Genomic DNA, 20,252 nt, shown 5'->3' with positions numbered 1-20,252 from the left:
GAGGTCGTGAGTTTGATTCCCGGTACCGGAAAAAAAACAAAACCAAATAAATAAATAAGTAAATAAATTTATTGAGACACCATGAGATTAATACAAGTTACCACCAACCTCTGTAATTACATGAGGTGCTCAAAGTGGTGGCCATTGGCTTCCAGACATTTACTATTTTTCTTTTTCTGAAGTGCTTATACATTTTTTGCTGGACTCTATATGTTACTATGAAATGTCTCTGCAAGTAAGTGTGCACTTGCAATCATAGTGAAACCACAGCTGATTTTACCTAAGAAACTCCAGTTTGTATGTGTGAATAAAAGCATAATGAGACTGAATCTTTATTATTTGTATATTAGAGATTATTTCAATGCTTCTGTTGTGAATTTGAATTTCTTAAAATTTTTAGTAACTTGCCAGTATACCACTCACTTAAAGGAATAAGTATTCTTGATTTCTGAATTCGAAAAACATGGCACATTAAACACAGTTGACATTTGCCGGGGAGAAAATTGGCTAGAAAAATCTATTGACAGCCTGAAATATTTTTACAATTCATTAAATTGCACTTTTCATTTAAATTACCTTCAGTCTCAGGTACATGGAAATCAATAAACATTTAGCTCTGTAGTCTGGATACGTGTAATTTGAAAGCATAGAACATAGAAGAACTGTAGCAGAATCACGGTCTATGTGCTCAGAGGCGAAGGCATCCTGGGGACCCTATCGAGCCCTGCTTCTTGCACGCGGACCACAACCTTCTCTGTCCCCAGGGAACCCACAGCAGCAGACCCTTTGCACCCTCTCCGCAGGTCAGCACAGGACGGGTGTTGGTCAGCGTTCGGCTGAGGGACCTGGGCCACTCGGTGCAGTGGGCAGTTCCCAGCCGCTCTTCCTCTCCTCCCTTCCCTCACCTCTTGCTCCCCCTCTTCTCTTCCTCCTTTGCACCCTCCATGCGCTCCTTCCTCCTTTCTTTTATACAAAGTGTACATAGATCTGCAGTGCTGGGTAGGAGAAAGAAGCATATCTTTCAGCATATCTCTGCTCTCCTGGAACTTAGAATCTGACCAGAGGAAGGGAGGTGAGCCCGGGGGACTGGCCACCGGGGTGTGCGGTGCAGGCAGTTTGTCCCAGGAAGTGGGTGACAGGATGTCAGAGCCCAGGAAAGCCAGCCTTGGGGGACTAAGACGGGGAAGAGGTGACTGGCCAATGTGGCTGCTCTCAAGGGATTCCTGAAAGAGGGACGCAGGGAGCTCAGGATGGTGGTAAATGGAGATTAAGTAAGACTGTAGCTTCTGAACTGGTTTTTATAATTCGACATTGGATGGCAAGTCCAGGAAATGATTGGAACTTGTGAAATGCTGTCCAGCTTACTTCAGTGATGTATGAAGAGTATTTCCGGCGCCGTCACCTGCGGGCGGGCTGGCCTATTTCTTATTCCGTCTTTCGCAGACACTGGCTGTGGTGTAGATGAGGTCCGTGTCTGTGGGCCACCTCTTGTCACCTGTTGTGCAGCTGCCTGGTGAACAGCACTATTGATGCTGCAAACTGTCTTCATCAAGTCTGTCATCCACCTCCGAGTCCGGCATGCGGAAGCTTACGTAGTGGTGCTTGTAAATATATTTAATGATCTGCTGTGTAAAGGCAGTGGCTTTCTGTTCTGTGGGTAGTCTGCTGAATCCGAGTGTGAAAAAATAAAGAGAACATACACGAACCTTAGGCATTCCAAAAACATGCCTATTACTAGGTATATTTTCTACTTTGTCCTAGATTTACTTCAGATTCAGTGTCGTCGTGTTTAATCGCAAACAATAGACGTGTGATTTCAGTTAATGCAAACATCTCTCAGGGACAGAGCTAACCTTTTCCTTTGCAGTTTTTCAATTTTCTTCCCTAAATAGGGTGTTTCCAGGGTTGCATCTGAAGGCTGCTCAGCAAGAGTTATTAACTCTTTTCCAAACCTAAATGCCAATCAGAGTCATGGAGGCAGGAGGAAAGCAAACCTAGGTAACTGCACGAGCTGATGGGGACGGCTGTCCCCACGTGTTCCCCCCAGCCCAGGTCTGGGCCAGACCTGTGGAGACCCCCAAACCCCTTCCTGTGGAGAAAGCAGTAACTTCTGTGAATCATGTGATCTGGGGACCACACTAGAAAGCACACCTTTGGCACGTCCATCCCTAGTTGTTCACTCAGTGAATGAACAAATGATGATATAAGTAAATTGTGCTAAACACCTCTTCCTTTTGTTCCCACATGGACTTAAAATTCCAGTTTAGGAGTCTAGTTCTTGCATCTCACAACTCCTAAGAAAATGCTAGTATCTAATTTTGCATGAGTTTGTTTCCTAGGGCTACTGTGACAAAACATCACAGATGGAGTGGCATCAGTAACAAATCCCTCTCCTCACAGCTCGAAAGATCAGGGTGTTGCTGGGCCAGGTCCTCCTCGGGTGGTGGGTGAGGATCTGCTCACAGACTCACCCCTGGCTCCTTACACTTAGATGGCGACCTCGGTGTTCCTTGACATGTAGATCTCAGCCTCTGTCTTCACATCCTGCCCTCTCTGTATCCCAGTTCCTCTCTTAATAGGGAAGAAGTCATATTAGATTAGGACCATATTAGTAACCTCATATTAACCAATTACATGTGCAGTGACCCTGTGTCCAAGTGAGGTCACATTGTAAGGTACTGGGAGTTAAGTCTTCAGTACACATTTAGGGCTGAGGGCTTGATTTAACCCATGTGGTGTGGAAGGAAGGCTCTCCTCCTCTACAGCCCAGTTCTTTCCGTGTGGTCAGATTGAATATGGAATGTGAGCCACCCCAGGACCTGCAGTGAACCCTGGCTTGGAAGGAGACCTCAAGTGCAGCAGTGGTCATGACCACAAGGTGGTCAGGCCTGGTTGAGGAAAGTCACTGGGTCTTCGGGGCCTGGACAGATCAGAGTTTGAGGACAGAGGAGTATGAAGGAATTTTCCCAGTGAACCAATACCTCAAAGTCAACATATCTGAAAGGATGCCCACTTCTCCTTCTGAACGTGCAGCTTCCCGTGACCCTGTAATCCAATGCCCGGAGCCAACAGAAGCTGTGATTTCCCTGTTGTCTCTCCTGTCTGCCCAGTGTCGGGGCCCCTTTCTGAACACCCCTGGCATGTGATGTGTTCTGTGATGTGCCTCAGTCTGTCTTCTGACCTGCATCATCCATCCTGCCCAGTTCATCTCCTTGCTACCAGTTTGGTCATTATTCTGCAGACCCCAGACCTTCACAGATGTTCATTAATTACCAACTTGGTCCACGCTCATGAATAAGTAGTTGATCATTCCCCAGCTTGGCCTCAGCCTTCTTCTCACAGGTCAGTACTCAGAAAGGCAGAGAGTCTCAGCTTTGGGGCACACATTAGAGGCCATAGGATGTCAACCTCCACTAGGATCCAGGCCCTTCAGCAACTGCCCAGAGAAGCAGTTCTCACAGGAAACAGAAAACACAACTGCAGTCACCTTGGAGAGCGTGAATGGGGGTGGAGGGAGCAAACCACGCTGCCCTCAATGGACTCATCTCAGAAAGTACGTTTCCTAGCTGAGAACTAGTGCTTCAGAAGTAATATTGCCCAGTGTGTGCACCAGGAAGCAATGAGGGTAAGAGCTGAGCTACGTGGCTGACCAGCTGCGAAGGGCTCATCAGGTGTCAGGCATTTCTCAGTTCTAGTGAAAATGATTAAGGAGTGATGAAGGCTCTTCCAGAAACATCCCCAATGCTATGCTGAGTTCACAGTCCTTGTGACATGTAGGAAAGTCACTAGGCTTTATGCTTTCCTTTACATTTTTATTTATTAGTGCATGTTTGCAGGACATAGTAATTATGTCCATCTTGGAAGTCAGTACATATGCCCGTGGCGTCTTGATCACTTTTACTCTCCCTCAATCCACACGTCCCTTTTCCATTTGAGGGGAATCTAACTCTCTGTTTCCCACCTTCTCTCTTTTATTTCGCTCTTTAAATTATCTATATGATGTTAACCTTCTGTGTCTGATTTATTTTACTTAGCATTTTGGTCTCAAGATCCGTTTTCCTACAAATAACTGAAACTTACCCTTCTTTATGGCTGAGTAGTAGACCATTGAGTCTGTATACTACATCTTCTTTATCCCTCCACCTGTTGATGGGCCTGGAGTCCACTTCCATAATTTCACCTTGGTGAGTTGTGCTGCTGGAAACGCCATGTTTTATAATTTCGGAGTGGCCTGTTCTCTACTGCACAGCAGCCTTCTGTGATTTAAACTTTTGACTTCCTGATGTGGCCTGCGGGCTCCAGGCTGCCCAGTGCCCATCACCTGCTAGCTGTGTGGCTCTTGTGCCCATCGTGACCCAAATGATGGGGTCCGGCAGCACTGGAGAAGTAGAAAGGAGCGCAGTGCTCAGCATCGAGATGCTCAGAGCAGGGCTTCTGCGCCTCATCGCTGTTCACCAGAGCGTTCTTTCCTGCAGAGGCTGTTCCTGCATCTGGCCTCCACTTGAGATTCTAGGAAGCAGCCTCATCCCCACGTAGACAACAGGAACTGTCTCCAGTCATTGCCAAAACGTCCAGCAGACGAAGTCACCTGAAAGCTACAGATCCAGACATCGCAGCAACTCTGTAGTCTTGGTTCTTATCCCGAGTGGCCACACGCTTGGGGGCCACCACCTGTGCGGGGCTGTGTGACCTGCCATCGGCTTATGAACAAGGCTTTAACAAGACTCCTCGGAATAAAATCGATCCCTTGAAGGTTCCTTGCAGGCGTGTATTTTACTTCACTCAGATAAGCTGGAAATTTAATTATGTTTATTCATCTCACACATTTTCTGAGCTCTTGTTTGAGCGACAGTACCATTCGCTCTTCTTTCTGAAGTCTGGCAGCAGATGCCACTCCTCATCTCTCGATCAGTAATTTTTTCGGGAGTGGCAGGAAGGGCACGGCAGAGACCAGCTGGTGAATGTGAATTAATTACAGATTGTTTCCTAAAAAACACACACACATGGGTGATGATCCTCTAATGACCACAGCAGCTGTTCTTGGCCTTTTAAGATTCCCAGTAACTGGACAGATACTTTACTCTTTTTCTTGGAAGCATATGTTGTAATTTGGGGAAGTTTAGACAATAGAAGCTTTGTTACAGATGGTTTATTTGATGGGAGAATTATATTTTTGATGAAAACGCACATCTGTATGCTGTTGCCTTGGAAATCCATTATAAGCTTAATTCACTGATGCTTGTGCTTGAATTTTTGTTAAACAAAAATGAGTAAATAAATACATCTCAAAAAGTGTGAGCCTAGCATTGTAGCTCATGTACCTTACAATTAGGGAACTTTCAGACAGGTAAAGACTGATCATTCTATTTACATTGGATTTGAAAAAGAAACTTTTATGTGAAATTTAAAGTATATGTAAATGTTCACTCATTAATGATTTAATTGCATTGAAGTAGAGAATTTGAAAAAATGTAGGTGGGCAAACCAAATGGGAATCATTATTGAACTAATAGTCATGTTTATAATTTTTATAAAATCACATTGTTTTTATTTATAACATTGAATGGAAGGGTGTTAAAAATCTTGAAAATTCAATTTTGCGTTAATACCATTTCTCACCTCTTAACTCATAAATTTGAATTTGATTAAAATATTTCATTAACTAGTATGTTCATGATTCCTGAGAATATTCTGTTAGTCTTCTTTGCTGCTTGAAAGAGGCTGCTGATCCTACTATTCATATTCTGACATCTCATTTCCTTTTTTTTTTTTTTTTTTTTTTTTGGTTTTTCTCCGGTACCAGGAACCGAACTCATGACCTTGCGCTTGCCAGGCAGGCGCTTTGCCGCTGAGCTAAATCCCCAGCCCCCTCATTTCCTTTTTAAGAAGAAGGTGGCAGCATCAGGATTAAAAAGCACAGACATATAGACAAACTTCAGAATTTGAATCTTAGTTCTACAACAGGCTGATCTCAGAGAAGCCAGTGCAAGCTGCCATGTTCTCTCACTAATAAATAAGGTCAAGTCATTAAATTTGGATGGAGTTACAAAATACTGTGAGGTCACAGATGGTGAGTTAATTATCATGAGGTTGGCCCGTAAAAATCAACCTTCTATGACAAAATGGCTCATAACTTTAAGTGAACAAGCACAGCTTTCTAAGACAAATTTCTGACAAATGTAGCTTTCTGCAATAAGCAATCATAAACACAGTACTTGGAACTTTTATATTATTAAAGCAGATCTTTCAATATTTATAGGAAAATAGGTTTTTTCTTTTAGCGGTTTTTCTAGAAACTCACAATGACAAGATGCAGATCAAGTGTAGAGTCAACTTCAGTTTGGTGAAACACTGAAGTACATTTTGCCAGACATTGCCTGATTTTCAAGAGGTATGTTGAGATGATTATGTGAGTGCTGTGCTTTATCAGATGTCCCGTACCAACAGCATCCAAGTCTTTGCATATTTTCGCAGTGAACTGTTAGTGAAGCTGGTAGCCTCTGTCTCCAGTTTAGTTTTCAGTAATGGTAGAATCAAAGAATGATTTCCTGTTCCTATAGACTCTCTTTAAAGAAACCATGCCACACAGATTCCTGGAGGTGCTCCGAACTGCTTGGTGATTTGAATTGTATTATAGGTGAGTGATCCCCCTTTGTGGCATGGTCTTTCTGACACCCTGTGGCAGTCGTGCCTGCACAAAAGGGGTTCTGTGGAGATGAGGGGTGCCTCTTGTAACTTTTGCAGTCTGTTGTAAGGGTTAGTAATACAAGAATCTCAGGTCAGCAAGAACCCTTACTTTTTAAAATGCTGTTTTTTCCGTATGATCTTCCCTGCACCTCTGCAGTGCTGGGTGTGCCAATGAAAGGACTCCCTGAGCAGGGTGCCTCTGTTTTCCTTTTGCCAGGGCCTTCCTGACTCCACCCAGACTTTTCTGTTCCCGGGCATTGAGGTCTGAGGTGCGAACACCTCCTCGTGGACACTGCCTCCCTGGGACAACTCCTTTAAATCTGATGTGGAAAATCAGTAACCACAGGATACACAAGCACACACTGAGACACGAGGAAGTGAGATTACAGTGAACAAGAGGAGGAGGATGAGAGAGAAATTGTTCCGGTGGGGCTTCCTGGGACCAGATCAGCTTTTGTGTTCACCATACATGGCGGCTTCTCCTTCCTGTTGTGTCTTCTTTTAAATGAAAGTGCTGTGACTAAAATGAAGGAGAAAACTGTGACTAAAATGAAGGAGAAAATTCTCAAAGGGGTAGACCTTATAAACAGTTAGCCAGATGGCATCCCTGGAGGCCTTTTGTCAGGATCTGAGGGTAGAACTTGGGCGGCACTGGAGCCAAAGCCAGGAAGGGGTAAGTCGCAGCTTGGTGAGGAGACTCCCAGGGGCCTGGCCCGGGAAGCACAGTGAGCCCTGAAGTACGTGCTCTCCTCCGCCTGAAGAGACGCCAGCTCCCTAAAGCTGAGGAGTTGCATTTCATTTTGTTTCATTTCATTTTTATTTTTCCCTTGTTCCTTTTCTCTTGCTTGCTTTCTAACAAATGGAGTTTTCAGCTTTTGACTTTCTCTTAAGAATAGGAGATTGGAAGCCGGGCGTGGTGGCACAGGCCTGTAATCCCAGCATTTGGGAGGCTGAGGCAGGAGGATTGTTGCAAGTTCAAAACCAGCCTGGGCACACACACACACACACACACACACACACACACACACACACAAGAATATGAGATTGGAAAAGATAGTAATACCTAGAAAATTTCCTGCAAAAAGTCTTTCTTCCCAGTTTACCCCAATTTAGAATAATCTCTCCATTTCCAAATCACTATACCATCCACTAATTTTTCCCACAATTTTATCACCAAAATACTTACATATTGTATTATATTTCTGTCCCTATTTTTTTTGTTTTTTGTTTGTTTTTCCCACAATTTTATCACCAAAATACTTACATATTGTATTATATTTCTGTCCCTATTTTTTTTTGTGTTTTTTTTTGTTTGTTTGTTTTGTTTGAGATTGGGTCTGGCTTTGAAGTCACCATGTAGTCCAGGCTGGCCTGGAACTCCTTGAAATCCTGCTATCTCAGCCTCTTAAGTGGTGGCATTACAGGGATGCACCGCCACTCCCAGCTGTATTGCTATGGCTCTTCTTGTGAGTATTTCCATAAGGAAATATATAAATATTTTGTTCTGGTTTTGCAGTCTCATCTTTCTCACAAGATCACTAGGATTACTAGAGTATTTGGGGCAGGGAGAGTTCTATGCACTCTGTTTTATTATTCCTGCACCTAACACACTCCTGCAAGAGAGTATCTTCTTTATTCAATGCTATATTTCTTCGCTTGTTGAACTGTCAGTCCAGATATCTTAATATTTCCATTTTAAACCTACTTTCCTGTCGTAACCAAGCGCTCCTCTTTGGAAGCACACAAGTGTTCCGATGGGGAAAAGAAATATTCTCTGTATTGTTTGCACTGGTATTTCCCCTGATGAAATGCATCAGATGCAGCTCTTTGCTCTGCCAGAGACCCAGCATTTGTAGAGCGCTGTAAAATCACGCGCCCATCATTGGGCTGGTCAGGGACCCGGTCTAAGGTGCCTTCAGGGTCTTCTTCTTGTAAGCGTGACTGTGGAATGCATGGCTAGGTTGGAAGAGCAAGTTGCAGTGGACTGAAAAAAATTTTTGCAGCCTCATTTTGAACCATGTTTCTTTAGTATTGATTTGATTAACCACCCAGGTTCTAATTTATAACTCTGTGTGAATGCAGACACCTCGTGCGATGATCCTTGGTTCACAGTACCACTCTTAGAATTACTGTAGCTTGGCGGAGCATTCTCATGACCCATTTGTGGGCCACCTGTATTCCCCGAGGTCCACTCTACTGCAGCCCTGCAGGCGAGTGCTGGTGCTTTTGAAGAACATTCCTTTGATTTCTCTTTCACCAGGCTTTTCTGGAACCCATTTTCCTCCGGGTGACTTTCTGCGTCCCTGGTGGGGGTGGGCTGTCCCTATTCCTTGCTGCCCCCGGGGAGCCCAGAGCTGAGGCCTCTTTGCATTTCCTGCTGCTCAGGCTCCCAGGGGCAGCTGTGAGTTCTATCTCTGCTTCTCCAGGGTCCCTGGGAAGTTTCGTGGAGGGAAGTTACCCAAAGAGGGAAGAGCCCAGAGGAGGGTGCTAACAATGCCCATGCCTGGGAATAGGGAGGGGAAGTGGCAGGAAGCCAAGCGAAAGAAGAGATGTCACCCTAAGGGCGCCAGAACCAGAGAGGTTAGGAGGCGAGGTGGGTGTTACTGAAAGCTGCTGAGAAGAATGAGAACGTGATTATTTTGGTGTAAGTGGGTGGCACTGCAGGACCAGTTCTTTATTTCTAGTTATTTCTTTTAGTGACCTTAGATCAAATATCCAGCTATGTTTCTTGTTTAATAGTGGAACTTGTTTTCTTCTTTTTATTTTTAAATTTGGTTTCTGTATATTACTAGCATGTTAATTCACGGCATTTCCTCTGCTAGAGTATAAGGCCCTGTGGACACAGACAATGTGTCTGCCCTGATCAGAATCTTCAGCTAAGTCCCTGATTCCAGGGCACAACTTAAGCTTTAGTATTTACCTTCAAACTATAATAAAATGCATGATATGCTTATTATATGTATTTCTAACTACTAATGAGATTGGATATTTCTAATAACTATTATTTTTCCTGGTTCATGGTAACAGTTGAAAGGTTTAGTACTCATCTTCAAATTATGATGAAATTGCATTATATAAGGTTTGATGCTCCCAGTGACTGTTATTTTATTTCTTGATTTGGAAAATTATCTTTCACTCTGTCTCATTTAGGTTTTACCACTTTTTGTGGATTCATATGATACTCTTAACTCAGTGTAAGAGAAATTTTGCCCATATTTTCTAGATATTAGAATTTGGAAGTAGAGAAATTATTCTAAGTTGGGGTGAATTGTGAAGAAAGACTTTCTGGAGGAAGTGGTATTTCCTAAGTTACCATTAGCTTTTCCAGCTTCATATTCTTAGAAGAAAGTCAAAAGTTGAAAATTTCATTTGTTAGAAGAAAAGCAAGAAAGAGATTTGGAGGCGTGGTTCATGAAGTGCTTTTTCAGTATCTCAAGCACTCCTGATGGAAAAACAGGGGCAGTGGCGGCCTCTGAGTAGACTGCAGTGCAGCTCTCAGGGCCCCTCAGGCGTGGGCTGAGGATGTGGCCTGACACAGCTGGGCTAGAGACACCTAGGGAAAATCTGGAGGTGTTTCTGATTTGCCTAAGAAAGTGTGTACCTCTCCACCATAACACTGATCATGGATGTTTTAAGAATTTAGTTAAATGATAGATGAAGGAAAAGTTTTGTGCGGTAGACATTTATGATACACCATATGATCAAGTGTTTCTCTCACCAGATACAAAGGCACTGGTGAGCAATCCTATGGACACCTCTGTCCCTGAGATCTTGGCAGTGTGCAGACTTAGTTACAGGCTGTGTCTAATATACTGCACTTTCTCTTGAATAGCAGTAAGTCTCCCCCCAAAAGAAGAGTTACCATTTGAGTGATATTTTATTCATGTTAAATTAATTTGTATTTCTTTGAATGAAAGTTGCTTTGACTAAAAAATGCAGGTGTTCTTGTGCGGTGGTTTCATCTCTGTGTGTCCGTCCGGGTGTACACAGCAGCCTGCAAGTGATTCTCTGGTCTTAACACTGATCTTTTCCAACGTTTGGAGATTTCACATGGCTTTGCTGCATCCCTTGGGTCTTTGCATAGATGAGAAAGTAGATTTTATTCAGGTGTTCTCAGGTAGACTGGATGGCACCAAAAGTGTTGGAGCTCAAACTAATCACTGGAACACTAGGAAAGAAGTGAAATATTGTGTATACTGATTTCAAAAGGTTCATTTGTTGCTTTCCAGTTCTGCTTTTATGTTCCAACTATTCATAGATTGTTCTTGTGTCTAAAACGTTATGCTAAATTGGAAAAAAAAGTTATGCTTACCACTTCAATACATCCTTGGGAAATTCAGGAATGGGACTTCAAGCAAGAATACTATTTTAGTATCATCCTTTAGACTCATTCTTAGAAACATTTCTTTCCTTTAACCACCATTTCTGCATGACTAGGGAAGGACCCTCTCAGACATGAAGAGATCTCAGTGCACTTCATTTGTATTATTTAAATTTTAGATAAGGTGACAAAATGCATCCAAAATAACTGTCTTGAGTAACATGCTTGAATAGTATAGATGTTCCTTTTTCTCCTCTTACCTCTTGCCATGTATGGCCCTGCATGATCCTAGGCCAGCATCCTTCTGTCAGATGGCTCCATGGTCCAAGATGGCAGCTCTAGCCCCAGTGCTTGTCTTCTAATTTTAATTTTCAGGATGAAGGAAGGGAGAGAAAAGTCAGTTATCTTCCCATTCAGGGAACATGTTGAAAATTGCTTTTGTTCTTACTTTCCATTCTGTAGGGTGGAATTTAGTCTATGGCTTCACACAACTACAAAGATAGTGTGTTATGCACTCTTTTTTTTTTTTAAAGTATTAGTACATGTTTGCAGTACATAGTAATTACATCCATCACATTACACATTCTTTATTCTTATGTGACCTGTATCAAGCCAGCATTACCTAATTATAGGACTTCACCAAGTTTCCATTTCTGAACACTACAACAATGCCTTATGCATTATCTGCATAACCAGTTGCTCCTACCAGGCACATTCTAAGTACATTCCAAGGTTTAATTAATGCTGGGCTAATTAATTTGTCCTGATACCTTCTCTCTGAAAACTTTGGAATAGAAATCTGTTTTGAGCTGTCGAGCTTATGCAAGGAAGCTTCACTTTTTTGGAACTCAGCATGACTTGTGTGTGTGTATGTGTGTGTGTGTGTGTGTGTGTGTGTGTGTGTGTGTATGCCTGTGTGTATGCATGCATGCACACACATATGTGCTAACTGTTGTTGAGTACAGGGGCATTGTCAGGTGCAGCAGTGTCTAAGAACTCCCATCATCACAATGTGTGGTGCAGGGCAAGTGGGAGTGGGTATCTGTTGACACCTAGTGAACCCCAGCCTGGTCTTCAGCGGGTCGCTTGGAAGAGAGAAACAATCTGTCTTTACATAAGGTCTTTTTCCAGTGATTGCAGAGCTAGGGCTTACAGCTAAGTGCTTATAGCTCAGGGGTTTAGTTGACAGTAGCACCTTAGAGGTTCACAGCAGGAGGAGTTCATTGCATCTGGGGAGGGGATATGTTTTCAAAATAATGTTCCAAGAGAAGCAGCAGTGCAAGATATGAAATGCATCGAATCCTTTTGTTTCTTGAAGCTGTGTCCTGGGTACTCTGGAGTCAGGGTGGAGTCTGAATCCCAGTGGTGACAGAAACAAACTGTAATTTTGGGTGATATTTCCACTCTGCCACCCACATACAGGGAAATTAGCATATCATCCAGTCAGTTGATTCATGTTAAAAATCTTGGCAGTGAATTAGTCAGTTTCATTGCCTTTGAGGAAATAACCTTTGAGAAGATCTTAATGAAGAGAAATCTAAAACTTTTAATGCAATCTAGATTTGGGGACTTTTCTTGTTAATTTCCGCACTTTTTTGTTATATACGAGTGTGTCAATAATTGCCGGCCTTGATGTATAATTCTTAAATCTTTAAGGGAGTAGAAAATATTTTAAATTTAAACTTGTCATGTTAGTGGTCAGGACACTGCAAGTGGTTGACTGGGACGGGACCCAAATAAATTCTAGCCGTGTTCATCATCACAGGTAGAGTTGTTAACACTCTGGGGACTGAGCCTGGGATTTGATGTTAAGTCATATGCTCTTATCTAACTCATGGGTCCAAGTATTATTGAAAGTGGGAAGTAATTTTACCCAGGAAGGTATGCAGTCTAAAACAGGGAGTCATAGAGACGAAAGTAATGTCAGGCCAGAAGAAGTAACAGTACTTAGAGTGGAGACAGCAGAAATTCCTCAAAGCAATGAGAAACAGTCAAGATGAAGAAAGAGAACCAGGAAGTACAGCATTGTGGGGGAGAAGAATCAACACTAAAATTGGCAAGCATCGTTCTGAGAAAAGAGCAGGATCCTTCCTTGGGGCAGCTAATCGATTATTGGCTCTTTGGGTAAGAGAAATTCACTGGTGGTCTACAGAAAGGGAGATTCAAATCCAGAGTGTGGTGGACAGAGCGTGAACATGAGGGAGATGAGATAGAGACAGGAATATTGGTTACTTTTCACTGTCACTCAGCTATGAAAAGAATGAGCTGTCAGACCTACAGGAGAGTAGCTGCTGTTTTTTTCTCCAGAGAAGGGTATCGTTCTGGGTCTAAGAGTTAGAGAGCTGTTAACATTAAATACTGCTGTGGTGTTCTTGGCTCCATCCCAATCCACTCTGAGATCTTAAAGAGTAAGACTTCCTTGTCCATAGCGCTCAGTACTGTGGCTGGAGTACTCAGATCAAAGTGTGAAGCGAATAAAAGAAACTCGCATGAACTCTGTGTTATAAAGTTGCTGTTTGCACTCTGCCAGGTGCCAGTTCCAAACTTGGATCGGGCACCTGTTGTCTGGAAGAGTATTCAATTTAAATTTGAAAAGGAAAGGACACAAGTCTTACATTTTCCTGTCTCTAATTCTCTTACTAGAGCAGCATCTCCCACTAACCGTGTCCATAGCTCTGGCCTAAACTCATGCCACTCCGCCCTCCCTGCTGGCTTCCCACCTGCTGTTTTGCCACCTGCTGCTTCTTGCTGCATGATCAGGTTCAAAAATACAGTGCCTGGGATGCCCTGTGTCAAAGAAGTCACCTTCCAGAGGTTCGTGTTCTATACTTGATTTAAAAGAAATGAATTTGATCTGTGTTTCTAAAGACATCATTCTAAGAAAATATTCTTCTTAAAATTAATAATTTACACGGTGTGCAGACACCCAGTGCCCAATATCTGCTTTGTGGAAGAGCAAGCTGTTTAATCAACCTAAGAAGCCATCGTTTTGTCCGCTGCTGAGCCCCGTAGGGCCCGGGCTTCCATGGAACCGGCCAAGTAACAATGTGTGGACTCCACACCACCCCCACCACTCAGTTTTCAGTTCTTAGAGAGCTGGCATTTTATGATTTGCACAAATGAATGATGAAAGCCTAAAACATGTATTAAAGTTCATGATCTGTAGAGGAAAGCAGGACAAGGAATTGTAAATTGATGATCTGTCTCCCTGTGGGTCAGATAACATATGATCTGTCAGCTAGTGAATAGAATGCTATAGTTAAGAAGGAATATTACAGTGGTTATGTGCAGATGTTTCCTACATTGAAAAATGGGATTATTAATGGCATGCTTATGAAGAGGGCTCTAATCTGGAATTCTGTTACCGTATTTAATTAACTAGTCAACCACTGGAGATCCATGAAGCTTAGGTCGAGAAGTGAGCAGTAATCAATTTTTGGTTTTGCTCTGTACACAGCTAAGGAGAGGTTGGTTTCAAACCTCAGAAAGCTCAGTGGAAAGAGTAGATCGATATTTCATTTCAGCTTTTGTTACTGCGTCCAGTGAGAGGAAATGCACACATGTTTTCCTTGCTTTTGTTTTGGCCCTGTACGTGCATAATTTTCAAAGGGTGCAGAGGAAGCTGGAAGAGAGTATGAAATCATTGGTGTCATTGTGTATCACAAGTATGCAATCAGTGTTTGTCACTGAAAATCCAAATGAATAATTTTGTAACAGGGGCATCTTCTTAGGAAGGGTTTAGAGAATTTGAGGGATGGGGCTGGGGATTTAGCTCAGTGGCAAAAGCGCCTGCCTGGCAAGCGCAAGGTCATGAGTTCGGTTCCCGGTACCGGAGAAAAACCAAAAAAAAAAAGAGAATTTGAGGGATGCTGATCAGCTAGGTTTTTAAAATAATTATATTACTAGATTCATCCCTTTTCTAGTAGCACTGATGGATGAGTCTGCACCAACTAGACTGTACTGAACAAACTACATTTTGCTGGACATCACAAGTGTGAAAATTCCAGACAGTGTATTAGTATGTGCAAGTCATGTCCTGGTCAACAGGAATACCAAGTGGCACACAATGTGAAGTTGAATGACTTATGGACATAACTTTGTGGAAAATCTGGCAGAACATTAAAAGAATGGTTGCTCTCATGTGAAACAAGGACATTTTCCTTTTGCTCACGTGAAAACAGTCTTCATTTTACTAGGAGTAGCACTCAAAGGTGTCATCCCAAAGAAATGAGCCAGGGAGGATGAGGAGCACGTGCCTGGCTGCATGGTGCACCTGGCTATGCCTCTCCACCAGGGTGGAGCTGTTCAGACCTTGTGTGATTCTGAACAGCAGCTCTCTAAGGCTCCATTCTGTTAAGACCCACAGCACTGGAGAACCATGTGCCACTCGCGAACAGGAGCATGTAAAGGTGGGTATGCTGGACGGGACTGTCCTGGGAAGAATCTAGCAGACCCACTTCTTCTCTTGTCCCTGTGATAGCTGTGACAGGGATGCTGTGCAGTCGACTTCTGAAGCTCCACAATTAGGAAGCAAGTCCACTGAGCTGAGCTGGATCAGAAGGCAAAACCTGTGCTTTTCCATACCAAGCACTCTCCTGACATTACAGCCTTGGAGTTCATTAGCTAAGAAGATGGTTGTGTCTTATTCATGAATGTATCACAAAACCTAATTTCTAAGATGTTAAGCGAGCATGAAACTTCATTTTATTACTCAGAACACGCATACTTAGTGGCAAGCTGGAGATTAGGGAACATTCACAAGGGAGATAAATATCCAGATGGAATGGTGTGCTTTTCATTAAGGTGGTCTGTATCGTCATTGTCGGGATGATTTGGAGATTTTTGAAGGACAGTTGGCTATTACAGAATGCTTTTTTACTCAATATTTCTCAAAAGCCTTGGATGACCCATCAATGTGGGCCATTTGTTGCAATATTATCCAAATCAAAATTGGTAAACTCAAGTAAAAATCTATACATTTCTTATACATGGCTTTAGAAGTAAATCTTGAAAGTTTTCATATTTGTATAAATATTAGAATATAATACTTTCCTATACACTATTCTATATGGAATTTTTTGATGTACTGTAATATTTAGTAGATGACTGATTATAGCTCCCCAAGCTATTTTATTTCAGTTTTTGTTTCATGCTTTAAAAATCATGAGTTCAATATTTCTTTTCCTTTTTCTTTTAAATATTTTACCATAAATATTTTACCATTCAGTAAAATTGACATAACACATACAAATAAGCCCTCAGATATTCTAGATTCAGGAATTCATATTAATTTCTTAATAAAACATTTATCTATGTTTGGCTTTATAACTTTCTTTGGTGTCTCATATTCTGTAGTATTTCTTAAAATGATTTAAAGCTGGAAATTTATTCCTGGGACCAGCCTTTACTTTGAAATCTTCTACACATTTCCAGGAAGTAAAAAACACATTGACATGCTATAAATGTTACTGTTGATACATTGATGAGGCATTGGAACATTTCCACAAAGACAGTAAAAAGAAAATTGGTTATTCTTATAATATTTAATAATTTACTTGAGAAACAGAGTCTTCTGTAACTGGAATAAAGGTACAAATCAGGGAAAAACATCTATTTGCCTTTTATAGCATTATTACTTTTTAGGTAGACTCTTTTTACAGGATTTTAGTATTTTATGACTATTGCAACTTTTTTACAATGAGCATATCAATGTCAACCTGAAGATAGATATAAACAGATAAAACATGGTTTTATATTCCACAGTAATTTGTTATTTGATCTCATTCTAAAACATTCTGCTAATTTTAATAAATATTATTTTCGATGTCAAATAGAATAAGCCTTTGTCTACAGAAACTATCAGATGAATATTTAGGAAGGTTAAGGAAATTAATTGTTAAGTCAATATAATGAAGAATAGTTCTTCAGGACAGTTTGCTTGAAAAGAGAAGGATTTTCAAGTTTTTAATGAAACATTAACTGCAATAATGTTTGTTTATTGAGAGTGTAAAATGCTCAATAATACCCCATAAGTAATTTCATCCTTTTTTAATATACTCTCATAAAAATATATTTTGGTAAAATAGAGCCTCAAATTCTCTTTTGTAACAAAAGTAAATCAATGGCTTCTGCTAATGCTTTTTAGTTAAAAGAGAACTATGCATTCTTTGTTCTTATCATCTTATACTATACAATGTTTAACACTTACTGTTTTAACCACTTGCACGTGTTAATAAATATTCCACTTTGTGACCACATGTATTGCAGGTAATGTGTGGAGGTCAGTTCTTACCCTCGAAGGTCGTCTTTGATCAGGGTCGAGGCCCCAGGTGTTTCCAGGCATGTGAACCCTAAGGTATTGAGAAGAGGGAAAGGGATCCTTGAGTCATATTTAAAATAAGAACTATGGGAAAGGAAGGGTTGGGTTTTACCTTGGGATGGAGAAGCTAGTGATAGAGGCCCTGACATGAAGTCACAACAGGAAGCCAGTTCTCTTTTGTCACTTTCTGTGTGATTAAAAAACCTTTAGCTGTAGGGGAATGGGAACTATTTAATGCATAGTTTCTATGGAAATAACCAACTCTTGATTTTTGTGGAGGTAACTAACTCCAGGATTCTCTGAAGGTATCTAACTCATACTTACCTTGGGGATACTTGTCTCAGTATCTTCAGAAATAACTAACTACTCTCATCTGGGGAGATACCTATTCATAATTTCTGTGGTGATATTTAGCTTACAGTTCTGTGGAGATATCTAATCACTGTTGCCATGGTCATGTCTAGCTCATTGCTTTTTGTGTTACCTAATGCATATCTTCTTTGCAAATACCTAATTTCTTTCTGGGGAGATAACTAACTCATAGTTCTTGTGAAGATATCCAACTTGTAGCTTTTGTGGAGATAGCTAACTTCTGTCACACTCATAGTACTTGTGGAGATACCTAAGCTTTGTTTTCTGTGTAGATACCCAGCTCGCTGTTTCTGTAGAGACAGAGAACTCATGGTTTCTGTGAGACCCCACTGGAACATATGTAGAGAACATTTGCTACATAATGCTTGACCAAACTGCATGTGCAGCATGGTAGGCACTGCTGACTTGTGAATGGAGGCTGAGATATTTGGTCATGGAGGAGCAGTGTTCCTCCTAGGTGTGATGCTCCCCCATCTTTCTCCATGAGTGCAGGCCTTCCTTCCGTCAAGCCTGTTGGGTCTGACGGTTTGTTGATAGTGTCATATGGTGGAGGTACAGACAAAAATCAGGTTTGGGGCCACCTGCAACATGTGGCCCAGAACAGTGGCACCAGTGTGACTGAAAGTTGCAGAATCAGCGGTGGTCACCCTGGGGCTGCCTCCTGAACACATCTGTCCATTTTCTGTCCTGGTTTCTTATTATAAATAAACTGAAACTATCCTCTTGGGAAGCCTTTGTGAAAAGAAACTCTTCTAATACAGTTTTTTTTTTAAATGTTGAAAGAAGTTCAAGAGGACCTGGAAGATAGTTTCTAAAACTTTATAATATATAATGTGACAGTGTACTATCATGGAGAAAGTACTTCTCTCTCTAAAAAAACTCTGTCTTTCCTTCTCCCCTTGTCTCTGACACACGACCTTCAATGAAGTTGTTTGAGACAGGGCTGGCTCTTCAGGTTTAATTCCTCACTCTGTTTCTGACTCTGTAGCTCCCTCACTGGTTTTCTGAACGCTTTGTAGAGAAAATATTCACTGTGGTAGCGTTTTACTGACACCTGAGCTTCACCAAGCACCATTATATGGCAAGTCTGAGTCTCCGTGCTTTCTTCACAGTATAGCTACAACACAGAATTCTTCCATGGATGTGGGAATCTTGGGTTTCTTCCTATCGTCTCATTTTTGTTTCTCATTAAAATCAGAATAATACAATTTTATGTATTTTTAGCACACATTTTACAACTAACTTTCAAACCACTCAAGAGAAAATCATGTGAGTTTGTTAAGTGGTGAGTGGAAACCGGTATCCGTGCTCCCAGATAAAGCAGAGACCAGGAATCGAAGTGTCTCACCAGAATTTTGCTAGCTCGCCTCATGGCTCAGAACAAAATCTGGGGCTGTTGAAAACTGAGCCCATTGTTGGCTCACCTGAGTCTAAAGGCAGAAGCGTGCGTGTCCTCTTTAACTCTGACTTCTGTCACGTTCCTCGTTTCTGAAGTATGGACACACCCATTGGAGCTGGTTGTGAATGCTGACTGTAACATTTCTGGTTTCTGCGAAGGGAAAATTCATCCTGGGCCTTTTCAGGTTTCCAACATGGCAACTCTGGTGCTGGGAAGAGGCTGGTACCATTAGCTCTGGGAGCCCATGCAAATGAATGCAGCGTACCACACTTTACACTTCCTACACAAGCATTTTGGATATTTAGTAATGTACTGGATCCTTATCGGTCGTTTATAAATGCCACATAACATGACAGTTATGAGTATAGGCTGCATGGCATCTGTCATCCAACAGCCTAACAGTAAAATTGTTAGGTAATGAGTAGTCTGCTATCACACTGGTAGTGTTGGTGGTCCATCAGTTGCCACAGAAATGCCATGGTTGGTATTATCACTGAGGATGGATGGGCAGGGCTTTGAGTGGTAGAAGAAAATAGACAATCCCCACACCCCCCTCCTAAGTGCATCATTCTGTAGAGTTGGACACCATCCTTTCTCCTGGCTCAGGTTCAGATGTCACATCATTTATACTCACCGAGATGGTGTGCTTAGGGGGAAAAAGAACTGCAGCATCAAAAAACACGTGGGTGAAAGAGTTGATTTATTCCCTTCTAATGGGAGGAGCTGCACAAGCTTCCTACATACCCTGATTGATCTAAGCCCGTATTTTTCCTACATGAAAACAATTTTGGTGGACTTTGTAGGTTTGTTTGGAGGATTAATGATGTATTTAAAAGATAGAAGTCAGTTTATAAATGTGCTCTGTGTCCTGCTGCCATTGCCATGGTGGTGATGATGGCATTGATGATAGTGAGGATGGGGAGGATGATGGTGATCACGGCACTGACTGTGGTGATGATGGTGGTGATGATGTCAATGGTGATGGTGACTATGGTGACAATAGTGATGCTGTCAGTGATGATGAGAATGATGGTGATGATAATTGTGATGATGGTGATGACAGTGATGTGACACTGTGGTGGTGCTGGCTGTGAAGGCAGCAGGGATGGTGATGGTTTTGAGGATCTCAGTAAATGCACTCATATCACCGAAAA

General features: G+C 41.9%; 1 long non-coding RNA gene across 2 annotated transcripts; it reads right to left on the bottom strand.

The window, feature by feature from the left end:
* Positions 1 to 10,564: 10,564 nt before the first annotated feature.
* On the bottom strand, positions 10,565 to 20,019 carry LOC102023320. Of its 2 annotated transcripts, none has more exons than XR_001235134.1 (5): positions 19,733 to 20,019; positions 19,124 to 19,248; positions 17,217 to 17,358; positions 11,269 to 11,366; positions 10,565 to 10,855 (listed from the first exon to the last, which is right to left on the bottom strand). It is a non-coding gene; the product is annotated as an uncharacterized LOC102023320 (long non-coding RNA). The 2 variants fall into 2 exon arrangements; XR_259295.1 differs by having other exon boundaries at positions 17,301 to 17,358.
* Positions 20,020 to 20,252: the final 233 nt, after the last annotated feature.

This window comes from Chinchilla lanigera, unplaced genomic scaffold (assembly GCF_000276665.1).
Source record: "Chinchilla lanigera isolate Chin_1 unplaced genomic scaffold, ChiLan1.0 scaffold00003, whole genome shotgun sequence".
In the NCBI taxonomy this organism is placed as follows: domain Eukaryota; kingdom Metazoa; phylum Chordata; class Mammalia; order Rodentia; family Chinchillidae; genus Chinchilla; species Chinchilla lanigera.
The sequence above is the reverse complement of the archived record's forward strand: the minus strand, read 5'-3'. Positions and strand labels throughout refer to the sequence as shown.